Below are 6,000 nucleotides of genomic sequence, written 5' to 3'. Positions count from 1 at the left end.
GTAGAGAATGTGTCCAAGACCACAGCAGTGCCTGTGAGACCCAGAGGAATGTAGTAAAAACCTGAAAGCTCATTGTCATTGAGTCAGACTGACTACAAATTGCAGAGGAGGTGATTGTCCATCCTTCTGATTGTCTGTCTTCTGCTGAGCAGCCAGTGGATTTGAACTACTAGAGAGGTTTGGTTGCTTTTGGGTTAATAGTGTGACTCTTTATGGACTAGGCCACCATGGTTCCCAAAGGAATATTAAGTTATTTTACTGCTGTTATAGTCCTTATGTTTATTTAGGAGTTTCCCCCAGAGTTTCCATCTTCTCTAGTGGCAGGAAGCTGCGCTGCAATCCCAAAAGCACGCAGTTCAGATCCACCAGCTGTTCTGAGGTAGAAGAGTGGACAATCTCCTCCCATGCAAATAAATGACACAGGAGGAGAATGCCCATCTTTCTTCCATGGAGCAGCTGCTGGATTCAAACCATGTGCCTTTGGTCTGGCAGTGCAATTCCTTACCGCTAAGCCACCAGAGTAATTTAAAAAGGAGGTTTATCTATTAGATAAGAGAGATGAGATGAAGATGTATGAAAAACCTACGATGGCAGTTATGTTTCCGTTTAAGTGATGGTGGTGTATTCACTATGGTGGAGAATAAAGAGGAACACTGTTGTGAACAAGATTACATGTTTCACTTGGAATATGTTGAGTTTGAAATGAACATCCAGGTGGGCTGGACAAATTGACACATGGGTGACACCAAATGCTTGAGTAACATTTTTTGAAACTAAAAGGGTGAGACCAAATGCTTGAGTAACAATTTTTGAAACTAAAAAGTACGCTATAAATTCCTGCAAATGAATGCATGAGTCATCACAGCTCTTTTGGCTTCTCATCTGTGGCGTCCTCATGTTTATTTAGGAGTTTCCCCCACAGTTTCTATCTCCTCTAGTTCAAAATGTCAAGACTGTGGCTCCCCTTAGGAATCTCTTAGATATCTTATTTATAATATCTTTGCTCTTAATATCTTGCTCAGAGCGCTTTGCCAACATTTTCATCTCCATTGCTTAAAGCAATGTGTGTGAGTTGAGTTTCTACGTGCATTGTTCTGAGCTGTTGTACTATTATTTCTGAATAAAATTATCAAAAGAGTAACTATATTTGTTACTATTTCCTCGCTAACAGTAACCCTTTGCATTCTCTTTGCCACTTTGCTCAATCTCCTCAAGCTGTATTCCCATGCCATGAGTGACTTTCTCCTTGCCAAATCCCCTCCCTTTTATTTGTTTTCTTTTTATTTTCCTGCTCTCTTTAATCACTTGCTCTGCCCTGGTTTTCATGCCTTAATTGCATGAATATGCAACTACTTTCTCTCCAGGCTACTTACTTATTATTGTGCTTTGATTCAAATTATCTTACCTCCAAATGGGTCTTTTAAAAATTCTGCCATTGTTTCTTCCTATCCAAGAACCTTCAACTGCTCTGTTGCTTACAGGAACTCAAGGCTGTTGGTGATCAAGCACAGTTCTTTGTTGTTGTAGGTCTTTTATCATTATTATTTTATAATTGTTTGCATACAAAATTCGCCTTTCCTCCAACAAACACTAAGCCGGTGATGTCTCACCTTCAGCCGGTCTCCCAATGCCTCCATTCAGAGTTCTTTTGTAATGCACGTTTATTTACCTATATGACTTATACAGGTTCAACTAAGCTAAAATGTCATTTTTCCCCTTTGTTTTGCCCCTTGAAATTCTATCAGTTCAATATGACAATACGTTTATTGAGGCCAGTGATGAACAAAAATGAAGGAAGTAATTTTTTTTTCTGTAGTAACTGTTAAGGGGAGGAGATCATGGATTAAAAACCTCTCAGAATATGGATTCAGATAATGAAAGAAGTCCTTGGAAAAGACTGAGATCCACCACCTTCTGCTCTGGTCTAGTGGAAGTCTGCCGCTGTTTCCAAAGCAGGTTAGTATTTTCACGTCCTCCGTGAATTGGTTTCTGCAGTTTCCTCAGTTTTAAATGACCTTCCAGCTATCCAGAATTCTCTACATCGCTCAAGGCCCTTATCAGAGGCCACCTCCTTCCTCCCACATCAGCGATGACCCCTCTGAGTAGGATGAGTTTTCCATCTCTGCAGCCTCAGGCACCGCCTGGCCTCATCGTGGTTTCCAGACGAAGTCTTTGCAGGCGGGAATGGTGGTATGTGCACTTCGCACCCAACACACCACCTGGGATTTAGGATTTGGCGAACCACAAAAGTGCAGAAGGATGCAGTTCGTAGCCCCCTCCCGCGGCCAGCCCGAGTCCGCCCCAGCCCCCCTCACAGGTCCTGCACTGATTTGCACCTCTTTAACTCGCCCCAGTCCCACCCCCGCCGGCTCCCGCTCTCCTTGCCAACTCCGGCACGACTGCCTGCCTTTTCTTCCTTCTTTCATTCCCCAGTTGTCTCGCCAGCTCAGCTTCTATCGCGTCGCTCATCGTCTCCTCACTCCTCTTTGTCCCCAGGTCTGTCTAGGTCTGAGTCTTTGGAGGTTTGCTCGCGGTCCTGCGCCTGGATCCGTCTAGGGCTCGGCTCCCTTGGCCCCTGCCCCGCCCCCTGCCCCGCCGTCCAATCACCGCGTCCCAGGCCTGGCGCTCCAAGCTTCCATTGGCTGGTCCCGAGACCCCCGCCCCCAGCCTCCCGGCCCCCTCTCGGCCCCTCCATTCACACAAAGTTTGGCTCCTACGCCGCGGAGGGAGGGGGCGGCCCGGCCCGGCCCAGCTCTGCCCCCGGCCGGCCCGACCCCGGCCCCGGCCCCCGGACCAGCCCTTATCTGATCCCAGCTCTGGGTTTAAGAGTCCTGCCCCTGTCTGTCGCACAGCTCCGTTCCTTCCTCCTGCCCGCCCATTCGTCCGTCGGTCCTGCAGACCCGAGGCCCGTCTGAGGGGCCACTGCACCCAGGACCCAAGGTAAGACCCTGGCCCTGAGAAAGGAGTGCTGCCACGATGCCTGTCCACCTCACATTCCAGAGACATCGGAGGACCCCAGTGTCTTGTTCTCTACCGGACTCAGTGGTCCCGTTCCCCCACCTCTGGCCTTGGGGCCCCAAAACAGACCCTCCTGCAAAGGGCGCCTCACTAAGGGAACTTCACTCAGGCTGGTCATAACACCCCTCTAAGCGAAAGCAGGAGCTTTCTTGATGCCCCCTGCGAATGGGCAGAGAGCTGTCTGACCACCGCACGCACCCAAGCCTCCACACACAGGACCTCAGACGTCGCCCCCTCCTCCCCAGATCATCAGGTTACTCCCACTCCGGTGCCCAGCCCCTTCCCCTCCCCACACAGTCACACACACTGTCACCCACAGACCACTTCAAGGAGAGGAGGAACACACAGACTCATCTCTTTGATGGGGCGGGGGGAGAGGGGCGCACTAGCCTGGTGTACCTGAGACTCCTACCCACACACCTACCCTCGTTCTGCCTTGGCTCCTACTTCAAGACCCTCCTTTCTCAGTATCTTCCTCTTCCAGCTGTTTCCCCCTGAGGCCCCCCAAGAAGGAAAAGGTCAGCAGTTAGAAGGGCAGACTGACAGAGATTTCCCCCTCCCCAGTCCATGCCTCCCCTCTCCAGGAGCTAACCTAGACCGCTTGTGTTAGGAAAGAGCTGGAAGCTGGAACTCCCTGATATGGAAGAAGGAACCCTGAAAGGACTGACCTAAAGTGGGAGAGGGGCCTTTTATATCTTGAGATTTTATTAATGTTGATGTAAAATCCCAAGCAGGGCAAGACAGACAGGGACTGGGGTGCTGAAACTATGACACATTTGGACACAAATTTAAGGCCAGGCCCTAAAGTCTGATGATGTTATTTATCAGTGCAAATTCTGACTAAAGAGATTTGACTAGTCTGCTTTTTCTACAATGATTTAATCTTCCCACTCCCCTTTAATGGGAATGCTTTTGGCAGTCCTGAGAGGCAGGGAATGGTAATGAGTGATGTGGTGCCTTTTTGTGAGGTGCTGAGGAGGCCTGGAGTGGATATCAAGATAGAAGCCCCAGGAGGTGGCCTGCTACCACCACTGAGTCTCCTGTTTCTTCCTAGAACCTTCTCCCTAATATCCAAAGAGTTCCAAGCATGTTCTTGGAATGATGGTGGGCTCCATTCCACCATGCTGAGAGGCTGGGCTTGTTAGTTCCTCAGAGTGTAGTTGGAGAACCAAGTCTAGAAGGAACCAGGTGTCCTGGCTCAGAGATGGTTCTTCAGGGAGGAAGACGCAGTGGGAAAGGGGGAGTGAAGGCACCATGCCAGGAAGGGCTAGTGTGCGGAGGCAACAGGCATGGCTCCGGCAGTGCCAATTCCCTTTTCCCCACCCTCCTCTCTCAGTCCTTTGGTGGTGGTGGTGGTGGTGGTGGTGGTGGTGGTGAGGGAAGGAGAGAAGGGGTGCTGGGGGGGTGTCATCTGGGCCAGTCCAGCCTCCCAAAGCCCTTGCCAACCTGGGTCCTGAAAGGAACTGCTGTTTTCTGAGCCATCCCCCCCACCCTCCACCCCGGAGCCTGAGCAGCCAACTTGTCTCAGTGGATATCAAATGGCAATGACTCCACCGAGTGTGTGGGGAGGGTGGTGGCAGGGTTCTGGTCCCATTCCTTCTGCGACTCTAGCAAAGAATCCCACCATTGCCCCCGACCCTTGGAAAGAAATTTGTCTTATGAGGTTAAGCTGTCTGCCCACAGGCATCCCCCCCCATGCTCCCTGGTGCCCCACTGAGTGGTGCTCCACAGCCCCCCCCCCTGCACCACTGTGCATTTGTTCATTTACAGCCCCAGTTTTGTTTAGAGTATTGGCTTAGACCTGAAGGAAAGGGACTGGCAGAAAACCCAGGAGCCTTCCTTTCCTGATCCTCCCTGGGGACCCAGGAAGCTGGGACACTTGCATCTGGGTGGGCTCAGAGTCCTCTAGGGCCATCCTGAGATTGGTGGGATGCGGGGTTTAGGGCTTTTGATGGAGATGTCTTACAGGAAGGCAAACTTCCTCAAAGGAGACTTCCTCGTCCTCATAAATATTTAGATTTTTTTTTTTTTATGCCAGATGCATACACTGGTGGGACGTGTTGGGCACTAGAACCTAACCTAAGCTTTTCTGCCAAAGGTTATTTAGGATGGAAGGAAAAACCTCTGCTCCCACTCCCCCGCCCTTTCCCGGCCTAGATTCTTCCCTTGCCTAACTGGTCAGTGCTACTGTCCAGGTTGGGGCCAAGTCGTCCAGGCTAACAGTGAGGCCCTGGAAAGGGGCAGATAGATGGGATAACCCAAAGCACACCACTGAGATGAGACTGTGGAGAGACTCAAGAAAAAGGCGAGATTTGGAATTCAAGTGTTTGAGCACCTAGCGAAGGACGGTCAGTGGGGGCTCCCAGGAATGAGAGCTTTCCTGTTTTCTCCATTTTTGCCAAGGTTACGTCCACTGATTTTCTTCCTTCACCCAAGGGGCCACCATTTATGGGAAGAGTGTATCCTGGGTGACCCTCTCTTTATCCCCTCCCCCCATCAGGACCTTGAAAGGGCAAAAAGAAAGGAATTGTGGGGAAAACCCTCCAGTGGGTGTCTGCTAGCCTGGAGCCTGGAATTGAGGTGGTGGGAGAAGGGTGGCACTGGCTCTGGAATGTGGGATAGAAGTAGGAACTGAATGTGAGGCGTGGAGAAGCAAAGCTCCAGAGAAATGAATTAGGACTTCAGGCTTCTGAAAACATTTGCCACAGAAAGCTAGAAAAGGTGCATGGGGCCATTTTTGCAACTCTTCCCTTGGCAGAAGACCTGGGTAGATGGTGGGTTGAGACTGCAGCTGCAGTGACTCCAGTTAGATTTCAGGAAGCACATCCTATCAAATGAAATACCTTCGGGATGGAGGTTTAGAAAGAGAGACCAGTCTCTGGCTCTTCAAAAAAGTTCATCATTAAGGGGTCAGAAGAGCTGCGAAGCATAGAAACTTCGCGATTTCTGTGACTGTCACGAGACCTCTCATGGAAGGACGCA

At 50.2% G+C, this 6,000-nt stretch overlaps 1 protein-coding gene across 1 annotated transcript in view; it reads left to right on the top strand.

The window, feature by feature from the left end:
• Nucleotides 1-2,795: 2,795 nt before the first annotated feature.
• Nucleotides 2,796-6,000, top strand: part of KCNJ10 (potassium inwardly-rectifying channel, subfamily J, member 10) — a 38,343-nt gene continuing 35,138 nt past the window's right edge. The window contains exon 1 of the mRNA XM_006895456.1: nucleotides 2,796-2,940. The gene's annotated coding sequence lies outside the window, so the exon portion shown is untranslated. The remainder of the gene's footprint in view (nucleotides 2,941-6,000) is intronic.

This window comes from Elephantulus edwardii, unplaced genomic scaffold, assembly GCF_000299155.1.
Source record: "Elephantulus edwardii isolate Elephantulus edwardi_28Jun2011 unplaced genomic scaffold, EleEdw1.0 scaffold00168, whole genome shotgun sequence".
Lineage (NCBI taxonomy): Eukaryota > Metazoa > Chordata > Mammalia > Macroscelidea > Macroscelididae > Elephantulus > Elephantulus edwardii.
This window is presented reverse-complemented; position numbering and strand designations above follow the sequence as displayed.